Raw genomic sequence first — 12,054 nt, forward strand, 5'->3', positions numbered from 1 at the left:
GACTAAAGCGCCCAGAGATTAGCCATGTCCAACCGAGTCTATTTAACTATTTCTAAATGGACTAAAAGCTAAAATATTGCCCTTTCCAGATTTTGACCTATAGCCATGGCACTTCAAAAGTCATACAGTGAGAAATACAGCATCAGTGGCAGTGCCTTTGTGGTTCACTGTCTATGTCAGCTGCCTCCAGAGAGAGAGGTTCTGTGTTCTAAGCTGGAATGTGTAGACTGAACTTTCATCTGTACTTTTTGAGGAAGCAAAGTTATTTGTATTTGAATAAAAGTGTAAATAGGCGTAACCATCTTCCTTTAGTTTTTATTACAGTTCTAATTAATTTGAGGATATTAAAGTGTTAACATAAATGTTCTTCAATAAACTATATTGCAAAGGAGGGTTTCTACAGTGGGTTTTGATCCCTTGTATCAGAACAGAGACACTGCACTCACCACTCAGCCACACATAGCGCTCAGGCTTACATATCCATGACACACAGACAGAGGCAGAGGAAACTGATATTTTTTATAAATATTTGTATGAAATAAATAACATTTGCAAAAACCCATGTATTTGTACACTGTTGAGTCGATGGGGATATATACGTCAATAACGTCACCACTTCAAAGGACGAACACGGAAATTTTATTTCCCTCACCTGGTTCAGCCGGTTCAGCCCCATTCAGCCCGGGGTAATCAGTGCACACATCAACAACAGTCCAGGTTGAGTGCTGACGTGACGTGGAAGCCTATGCCGCCAAAAACAAGGTGGATATGTCGCTCACTCAAAGGAAAGCCAGGCTACCTTCAGGTACAGTCAGTTAAATTCAGCTTGGAGTGTGTAGTTTAAGCTTCAGTCCTCCCACAGTAACTCTGGTACAAATCCAGCGTGCAGGATTTTGATGCATGTTCTTCTCTCTTCCTCTCCAGCTTTATGTTGATTGACAGCTGAAATGTGATATTTTTTTAAACCAGACAGGTCAAACTTTTTACAGCGGGATTTTGGCTTAACTCTGTTCTCTCTCTCTCACTCTCTCTATATGTCTCTCACTCACATGAAAGCAAAGCTTCCTTCAGGTACATTCAGCTTGGTGGGTGGTGGTTGCTTAAACCTGCGCTAAACCTCTGGTGTCACTCCACATTTACTCTTTAGGCTTTAGGGCAAGGTGTTACAATAGTCTACTGGAAATGTCTTCGACCCAGTAATGTTGTTTCTTACTTTTATGATTGAAATGTCATATGTATGCTAGTGGATGAAATTCAACTTTGTTGCTAAGAGTTGCATGTTGGGCAATTCGAGTAATTACCATAATGAGCTAATTAATCGCTGGAAAAGAAAACTGGAAATTAGCATGAATTATATAAATAGTGAGGCCAAAACCAGGAAATTGTTATACTGTATTGTTGCTTTTAATCAATTTAGAAAGGTGATCTAGAGTTTAAATTGATGTTTGGAAGTCCAGAAATTAATCTCTTGCCATAACCGCGTCTACTTAACTATTTCTAAATTGACTAAAAGCTAATATATACAGTAGCCTTTTCCAGATTTTGACCTACAGCCAGGCACTTCAAAAGTCATACAGAGAGAAATACAGCATCGATGGCAGTGCCTTTGTGGTTCACTGCATATGTCAGCTGCCTTCAGAGGGAGAGGTTGTGAGTTCTAACCTTGGATGTGCACAGACTGAACTTTCATCTGTGTTCTTTTAGCCAGCAAAGTTATTTGTATTTGAATAAACATGGAAATAGGCGTAACAAACTTCTTTTAGTTTTTATTATACTTCTAATTAATGTGAGGATAAAGCTGACCACTAGGCGTAAACAGCTGGTGACATTAAAGACAGGGCAGTGCTGTAATACGTCTCCTCCATCAGAAATCAAACCAATATTCCACCCGTCAGGTAGCGACACAGACACAGCGCCGCATCCTGCTGAGCTATGAGCTGTTTGGAACTCAACAGACTGTGTTCACTCTGACAACAACACAGAGCATACAGAGTGAAATAGGTTGGAATAACGAGTGAGCAGCTGTTTATCTGCCTGAGCTAAAGTCAGAGACTGACTAGTCTCAACGCCAGACCCATGAGAGTTCTTACGCTGATGCACTATGTTACTGCATGCTGCAGAGCTCTCTCTGGGTCTGGGACACTTTCCCTCAGCCGGCTGGTTATGGGACGGAACGTTCACTTGGCCAGTGATATGCCAGTGGTGAATTCAGTCCTCCCCAATCAGTAACAACTTTGTGATCAGACGACATGGGAGGCACAGCCCATTTTTCGAACCGCTCTCTCATCGGTGCTACGACCTGTCACTCAATTTGAACCCGCCTTCAAAAACCAGCAGTGGCTGTGAAATGGCACAGACTAATTTATGTAGTATGCAGAGCGCAGCGATTCAATGTAATATTTGAGTCTGGGGAGAGACTAGAGACTGACTACTGTAGACTCCTACATCAGCTTATTTCTATCAGTGTTCACTACTGATGATGATAAAATAGCATCATTGGTGCTGCCTGAGGCAGGGATTGAACAAACAACCTTTGAACATCACACAACATCCACATACACTTCCTCTTGTAAGGTTTTCATGTTGTAGCTTTAAACCTTGATCTGTGACTGTTGAAGTAGGTCTGACAAAAAGGAGATAAGAGAGGAATATGATTTGAGTGAATATGATTTGAAAAAGAAAGTTGCGCTTCACAATTAGGAAGTGAAGGACTTAAGAGCCTGAACATCTCCAGTAAATATCCTGCAGTTTTTTAAGATGATTTTTTAGGGGGCATTTCTGCCTTTATTTAGATAGGACAGTAGGTGGATAGAGAGAGGGGATGACATGCGGCAAAGGACCTCAGGTCGGATTTGGACCAGAGCCTCCGTCATATGTACTACCAGGTGAGCCACCAGGAGGCACGGTATCCTGCAGTCTTTGATATGTCACCTGGACCAGAACTTTCCAGGTACTAAATCGGCTGGGATCCAGTAGATCTGGATGTGGATTAATCTGTGTGAGGCCACCAAACAGGTTTCCTCAAGTCAGGGAGTGGAGTGTGTGTGGTCAACAGGCATAACGAGAAAAGCTCTGTTCCACCTGTGAGCTTCTGTCAGCTGTTTTTACTCTGATTGATGTTTCGAGGGTGTAGTTGATGTGCAGATGATTGAATGGCAAATGATGACAACGGTTTTATGATGGGCTTTTAGACACTTAACAAACACCTTTTCTCTAGTGGCAAATAAATAGGAAGTTACCCTGGCCCAGCAGTCAAATCACCTGGCCTAATGGACAAGGTGTATGTATGATTTTGGATCAGAAGACCGAGGGCCCTATCTTGGCACAGGCGATATTCCCTATTTACACTTGCGCACCTGTTTGCGCTTGCCTTAAGGCAAGCAAGATAACAGTCCGCCTTGCGCATTTGTCCAGGTGTTATGCCGAGTTTTGCACCCTCGCGCAAACTTATGCACGGCACAAACTGGATTTGGGCGGTGTTAACCACCAGAATTATTCACAGGTGTGGCCTGGCAATGCCTGGGCGTTACATCAATCAGATTCCCGTCTCGCAGTCCCTGTAATAGCCTACAATTTGCGTGAGGCATGCTGTAATTCTCCCCATGCGTAATTTGGATAGGTGTAGGCCTATTGACTGTATATATTATCCCTATCTCATAACGACACCATCACATCATATACCTGTTAAAAACATCGGAGTTTTGATGCAATTCGGGTCATTTTGTTGACTGTGGTGGGACAATAGAAATGTGTTTGCAGCGGGTAAACGGCGGAGACAAAAGAAAAGATTGGAGGATTTACACTGTGGACTCAATTAAAACTCGACTCGTGCCAAGGCTTGTGACAGATCGGCTGTGATGCCAACGACCCTCCGGGTTATAGCAGGTGAAGGTGAATAGCCTATTGCAAGTAGGCTACAATGTACAAGTTTTCTCAATTAATTTACCATAACCCTTCCTTGCAATGTGATAAAAGTTTCTCAGTGAATTATAGTTGATTGCCTCACCGAATAATCTGCTGGTTACCCAATTTTAGCAGCAGAATTTTATGTCCTGGGGTGGCACGTCCGTGCCTAATGACGTTTCTGCACTGCGCTGGGCGGAGACTATGGTGCGCTCAAGCGCAGCGAGTGTTTTATCGGGATAAGAGGTCCTTTTCAAAGCTCTTAGCGCAAAGTAATTGTGGGCTGCTGACGATAGGATAATGCCATCTATCCCCACATTTTAGCGATGAAATGCCTGCTTTGGCATGTGGCACGCCTATGCCCCGTACAATTATAACAGCCATGCGTTTGTGCCCGCCCCCAATCTGCATTGCGCACGGCGTTAAACAAGCGCAAGCGCTAAATTACCGCTTTTGCGAAGATAGGGCCCTCGGGTTTTAGTCCCTTTGTGGTAAACTTTCTAGTTCAGCAATTCCAGAAGTTTCTTTTAGAGCTTCAGGCATTACACTGTGATTGGTAGTAGTTGTCAGTTTGTGACATGGTTTTTTCCACGAAAAAGGTGCACATAATGCGCGAGACGAGAGAGACAAACAAACAACGTTACATCATATTTGTCTGCCATGCATTACAATAAAAGTAATAACTAGCCTATTTTGAAAATGTAAGGAGTAGAAAGTACACATTTCTTTTAAATTGTAGGGAGTAAAAGTAAAAAGTTGTGAGAAAAATAAATACTCAGTAAAGTACAGATACCTTAAAATCCTAGTAGTATTTGTACTTTGTTACTTGCCATCTCTGGGTTTAGGCATGAGGAGTGATGATTGGTTAGGTTAATATCAGCGTAAGAAAAAGTCCACAATGGAAATAATCCTTTTGATTGATTTACTTTATTCATGGATATAGAGACGATAAAAGATCCAAGGGATAGCATGTAAAAGTGTAAACACTTATTCCCAACATGTTGCCTGATTGTGTTGCCTATTGTGTTCTCAACTTAAATTATTTTTTAAATGTACTGTATGTATTCCTGCTGGGCAGTTGTATACATATCTTTTTTTTTAATCAATTATCAAATAAATTCAATCAATCAATCAATCAATCAATCAATCAATCAATCAAAGGCTTATTTCCACTGTGGACTTTTTCTTTCCTGATATTAACCTAACCAATCATCACTCCTCATGCCTAAACCTAACCAATCATCACTCATGCCTAAACCCAACTAATCATCACTCTTCTGCATGCCTAAACCTAACCAATCACTCCTCATGCCTAAACCTTTGCATGTGAAAGTTTTTGCCATTGCCTTGTGGTCACTTGTACTATTATAGCTATATATATTTTTATATTCTTTGGCCAAATTAATTTAAAAACTAAATTTATCTTGAATGTGCTAACGTGCTGTGTGCCAAATCTGGTTTTATTTTTGGGGCGGGTTACTTCATTATAAAGTTACTTTGAAGTCATGAAAATCGACTATTTTCTTGGCACCCCCACATTTTGATCTAGCCTCCCCCGAGCCCCCCCTTAGAAAAAATCCTGGTGCCGTGCCTGTTCCTTTCATTTCATTGCCCAAAATTGTAGTTTGAGTAGTTAAACTACACAAAAATGACCAAAAAGTCATGACTCACTATGCAAAATTTATGTAGTTAACTACCAGCAAGCTACTGCAAAATGTAGTTTAACTACATGTAGTGCACTACTCCCCAACACTGCATACACACATAGCAAGCACAAGCAGCGACAGGACTTCAAGGTACGCCCCTGCTACAAGGTACTAGCCTATGCCCACTTCAAGTTACACCCCTGCTACAATGTACTAGCCTACGTGCACCTCAAGGTCTGTCTTGCTGTCGACAGAGACCCTTCTCCAGTTTGGCCTGGCTGGGAAAACTTGAGCTGGGGCTCCACCCAGTGGTAAAAATGGGGAAGGTTTTTTTGTGTTGTAAGGACTTTTCAACACACCTTTTTTTATTTTAATTTGGAGGATTTCGTAGCAGATTGGGCATTTTTGAAAACTGGTGTTGTACAAGCTGTGAGTGGGGGACAATGCATTTGAACACATGTAGCTCTTTCCAGGGGACTTTAATGCTGGTAGGGCCAGCGAGACTCTTGTGCCCTGGCCCCAGCGAACAAGCAGAAGGGTGTCCTTTTGGTTATAGTCTACTGGAAACCCTTATATGCCTTATATCAGGGATGGGCAATTTAGTAATTCTTCCATTCAGATGACAACAGAAACTTTGCTCTAGCTTTAAAATAGCCTGCTACAGCAATTTGATGGGGTACATCACCCAAATATGTCATATTAATCATATTAGTAATTTTGCATGTGCAATGTGCATCCTGGATATAGTTTGTTACATTAGCATTAGCTCAAATGCTAACGGTCCGCCTTGTAAAAAAAAAAAGAGTGGAAATTGACCCACATTGAGCCACACAGATGTGGCCAGGGGCCGCATAGGCATAGCATATGAGATTAAGCTTGGTTGCCAAGAGTTGTATGTTGGGCAATTTGAGTAATTAGCATAATGAGCTAATTAATCTGCAAAAATAGGAAATGGCTATTATATAATTGAGCTTCTAGGAAGGTCATCTGAGAGTCTTGTCATGGTGTGGCCATGCAGCCTCTCCTCAGCAGCAGGGATGTGGTGGCTCACTGAAGTAAGCTTGTACAGTATCAGGCTTGAACATTCCTGCAGAGACCCAGGTTCGAGTCCGGGGCATGATCATTTGCTGCATGTCCTCTCTCTCTCTCTCTGTCTCACCACATCGGTCAGTAAAGCATAAATGTCTGAAAACTAATATTTAAAATTAAGGATGGAAGACCTCCCCCCCAAAAAACAGATAAAGAATATGATGAAAGTACCTGACTTTAGTGTGAATGTAATATAATGTAATTTTTTCATTTATTATTAAGTGTTGTCATTATTACATAACTATGCACCGTCAAATAAAATAAAACACTAAGAATTTTCAGTCACTTTCTGAACTGGAACTGTTAAACTAAACACATCTTTTCTGTTCTTTTTCAGCAGAAATTTATTTTTTTGCCTGCATTTTCCTGTAGGTGAGAGACAATAGTGCGAGAGAGAGAAAAACAGAGTTTGGTGAGGAGCCCACTGTGAAAAGTTACAGAGACAGGTCAAACTTTTTTTTTACCGCAGGATCATGGTGCCAACTCTGTTTTCTCTCTCTCTCTGTGTCTATGTCTCTCACCCACAGGAAAGCCATAAAAAAACTGTTGCAGCTCTTTAAAAAATCCAAAATCTTTTGTTTTACCATTAGAAATGTTAGGGAATTTCTGAACTGTTACTGTAAACTGCAATTCAGACCCCCCAACCCCCCTCCTTACCATGAACATTTTTGTATGTGTGCATGTGTTTGTGTGCCCTGATCACCATCCCGGATCAGGGCCCGTATTCACAAAACATCTTAAGGCTAAAAGTAGCTCCTAACTTGCTGATTTAGGAGAAACTCTTAAAAAGAATGGGCGTCTCAGTCCTAAGCGTTAGTTCACACCAGGCACTTAACAAAAGCAGAGCTGAAGCTAAAGCCATGCTGAAGCTGAGCTCATGCTAAACCGGTCACACAAGGAGCACTCTCTTTTAGAGCTGTCGCCTCACAGCTAGAAGGTCCTGGGTTTGATTCCCACCTGGGACGCTGTGAGCGCTGAAGGAGTGCGTGCCCGTCCGCATGTCCTCAAGTGCCCACCGCCCGGGTGGGGTCGTCAAAAAAGGGCCTTTCTGTGTGGAGTTTGCATGTTCTCCCTGTGCCCCCTGGGGGTTTCCTTCATATAGGAACCCCTCACCAAAACATGCAATATCCTGGTCGCTGAAGTGGTGCCTCCTCTGGTCGTTCGGGGCGCCTGTTCGGAGGGAGGGGAACTCGTTGGAATAGCGTGATCCTCCCACGTGCCATGTCCTACCGGTGAAGCTTCCCGTCACGTGAAAAGAAGCGGCTGGCTACTGCCCATGTCTCGGAGGAAGCATGGAGCCAGTTTCGGTTCCCCCCAGATCGACAGAGGGTGGAGCAGCAACCAGGATAAATAAATTAAAATTAGCACTAATGGGGGATAAAAATGGGATATAGGGGGGGGGGATATAGAAAAAAAGCACTCTTTTCCTCAGCACCTCGCCTTGACCCCACCCACAACTTCATGCCTGGCAGCTTCACGGTTGGAAAATAGAACTAAATCCTGAACGATCGCTTCAGCGTGGCACACACGCGGTTGGTGTAAACGGCCTCGCCTGTTAACAAGGATGCAGAAATTAAACTTGTGGCTTCAGCGTAGCTTGAGCGTTGCTTAGGCGTATGGTGTGAACGCCCTGTAACTTTAGGACGCCTACATTGTTGGTTCACACATCACACAAGATCCACATGTTTATCTGAGTGAGCTATAGCCCACTTCCTCTTGTAATGTTTTCATATTGTAGCTTTAAACCTTGATCTGTGACTGTTGAAATAGGTCTGACAAGAAGAAGATAAGAGATTTGAAAAAGAAAGTTGTGCATTTCTGCCTTTATTTAAATAGGACAGTAGCAGACAGGAAAGGTGAGGAGAGAGAGAGGGGATGACATGCGGCAGACCCAAGCCTCCATCATACGCGTGCTACCAGGTGAGCACGGTATCCTGCAGTCATATGTGCATATGTCACCTGGATCAGACCTTTCCAGGTACTAAATCGGCTGGGATCCTGTAGATCTAGATGCTGATTTATCTGTGTGAGGCCACCAAACAGGTTTCCTCAAGTCAGGGAGTGGATCATGAGTGTCTGGTGAACAGGCCATTGTTCAGAGGGCACAACAAGAAAAGCTCTGTTCCATCTGTGAGCTTCTGTCAGCTGTTTTTACTCTGATGGTTTTGGCTCGTTTGGATCTCGTTATCAGTTTCTCATCTTGCTGCTGATTCCTCTGATCCATGTCCACTGCCAAGGCTATTCCAGCTCCAAGGACCATGTGCTAAATGGAGGGACTGCTGGTTACACTTCAAGCCTTGGCAAGTGTATGGCAAGTGGCACACCCATCAAAGTCTGAGGAAGATGTTTCAAGGGTGTACTGTAGTTGATGTGCACATGATTAAATGGCAAATGATGACAATGGTTTAAATAAACCACAAAGCAGGGCAACAATTTAACTAAACAAATGTCATCTAATAAATCTCAGTCTCAATCTCAAGAACGAAAACACCAAATAAGTTTCTCAGCAGACAACGGGCAAATGGATCTGAGGCCTAATCACAGCCTGTTAACTGTTCAGGTGTGGCTGGTTTGACTGAGGCTAAGGGCTTTTAGACACTTAACAAAAACCTTTTTCTAGTGGCAAATAAATAAGAAGTTACCCTGTTCCAGCAGTCACACCACCTGGCCTAATGGACAAGGTGTCTGATTTTGGATCAGAAGACTGAGGGGTTGAGTCCCTTTGTGCTTAACTTTCTAGTTCAGCAATTGGTAGTAGTAGTTGTCAGTTTCTAACCACATGTAATCTGTCGACATGCATTTGAACTAATTTTACACGGTATCGATAAACAGAGACGGGAAAAGTACACACATTCTTTACTTAAGTAGAAGTACAGTTAACAAAAGAAGTATTTCTACCAGCTGTTTCTGTGCAACGCTAATAGAAACTCATGTCATATAATTCAAACACTATTAAACTTAAAAGATCCCCTCCAAGATGTATAAAGACTACTTTGAACAATAATTTGTGTGATATGGTTGTTCCACTAAAAAGGTGCACATTAATGCATAAAAGCTGGGGGAGCGTGAGACGAGAGAGACAAACGTCACATCATATTTGTCTGTCATGGATTAAAACTAAAGTAACTAGCCTGTTTTGAAAATGTAAGGAGTTGAAAATACAGATACTCTATTTGTGTTAAATTGTAGGGAGTAAAAGTAAAAAGTTGCCAGAAAAATAAATACTAGTACAGATACTGGACCTGAAAAGCCTACACAAGTACAGTAATGAAGTATTTGTACTTAGTTACTTCCCATCTCTGACTGCAGGTCTGTCTGTGGCACTGTGGCTGAGTGATCAGTGCATGTTGTCTGTGGTCTGGAAAACCAGGGTTCAACACTGGCTGTGGAACCATTCTTCATTCTTCCATTCAATATTTATTACATACTGTAACGGGTGTCGTTGGGCATGGACTTTGTGCTAAATCTGGTCCATTTTCATGGGAAAGCAGTTTTAGGAAGAAGGTGATATAAATAGAATACTAACTTCAGAAATGAAGGTAAAGAAATTAATTAAATATCTCAACCTTGAGCATTGAAGAGAAGAGAATATTCTCATTATGTATATATAGCTTGGTTTAATCTGTAATTCGTGCCACAATGGATCTAAAGGGAATTACTGGGTAGAGTCAAAGGTTCTCTCACTTTTTCATGACATTACAGTTGATGGAGACAATATGAATTTTCATGACATTACAGTTGATGGAGACAATATGAATGTTGATCACAAGAGGGCAGCAGACACCACTCAATAGCGTGTGATAGTTCCCAATCCAGCTGACAGAACAAGCTCCACTAAGACAGTGCTGTGACCATGATGACTGGCTTTCATAGTACGTCGGGGTCCAAAAACAAAACAAGGCATCATGAGGAAAAGGATTCCAAACATGAAAACAAACACAACCACAGTCACGGAGGCAAAGAGACCACAATGTCAAGAGGTGTCTGGAGCAGCGAGACCTCTGCTGAAATGGGTTCCCTCACTGAAGGCCACTGCTAGAAGGGGAAGGAAGTCACACACATCAGCCTGGAGGTACAGTAGAATACAGTTAAAAGTCAATGTGAGGCCACAATGACAAGGGCTGCAGGGTGGTACACTGCGCACAAAGGACAATGTTAGCCACAACAGCTAGTTTGTGTACAGTGGTTGCAACTTGCATGTACATTTGACAAAACACCCATCAGAAAACTAAATGTCACCCTGTCTTTACTCATTTTGTGAGGAAACAGGGCAGTAAGAGCACAAAGAAATGTGTCTGCCATAGGCCATCACATTGGATGTGATGATATGCTTGTGGCTCTGTTTGTCTGTATGAAAACATCTCTGCTGTAGCCTGTACCACGAAACAAGATTAGTGGCTTAGCGAGGTAACTTCAGGTTTAACCCTAGTTTTGCCGTACCACGACGCTAGTTAACTTCTTATCAAGATAGATCACCATAGCAACTTACGCTCTACGGCTAACCTGCTTTGTAGCAGGTTAAGTTCAGAGGATAAGATCAAAACCCATGAAAGACCCACCTGCTTACCAATCAGCTCTCTGGAAACAGCAAGTGACCATTCATATGGTCCCCATATGAAAAATACATTGCATTCAAATGAAAAAGAAAAAGAAAAAAGAAAAAAAAAGGCTCCTGTTGAATTAATCAAGGACTAAAGCCTTGCACTTGTTGCAGGCTACATTTAAATTAAGCCCTACTTACCACTTTGTAATATGTTTTTATTCATTTTTGTGCTCTCAAGTAGCCTAGATACGTTGTTTGACCCCGCCAATCGATTGCAGCTGAATGGTGAGTGGAGAAATATCACTAAACCGGCATAAAAAGGTTTCATAAATGTCTCCAAAGCGCACGGTGCCGTGTGCGCAACGGAGCTGAGGCTGACGTTGGGTTGGAAATGGTCATACATGCTAGAATAGCCTACTACATCTAAGCAATTTAATATGGGATCGCCTGCACACAGATTATTCATATCTAGGCTACTCCTGCATTTTGCAGCTGCAACTGTGTTGCTTTTGGCCTGTATGATGTGATTGAACTTCATATTTCCAGCATCATTATATGAAATATGGAGATATGCGACTCTGCTGACAATAGCCTATATATGTGACCACAAAATAGGCTATTTTTTTATAAATGAAATCTATGCCCGCACGTACCGTGTCGATTCAGTTCAGAAGCCTTTTTAAATTTTATTATCATTCTTTTTTTTATTGATAGCCTATAGGAATTATTCAATCAGTGCAACTAAACACATCATGAGATCATTATTATTCATTGAGCCTATAATGGTCTATACATACGGATTTTGGACTGAGATAGATTACACATTGTTTCCACTCGCAAAAAAGACATGCCGGTTTTATTGAGATTATTGAG

The sequence above is a fragment of the Poromitra crassiceps genome (genome assembly GCF_964638095.1).
Source record: "Poromitra crassiceps genome assembly, chromosome: 3".
Lineage (NCBI taxonomy): Eukaryota > Metazoa > Chordata > Actinopteri > Beryciformes > Melamphaidae > Poromitra > Poromitra crassiceps.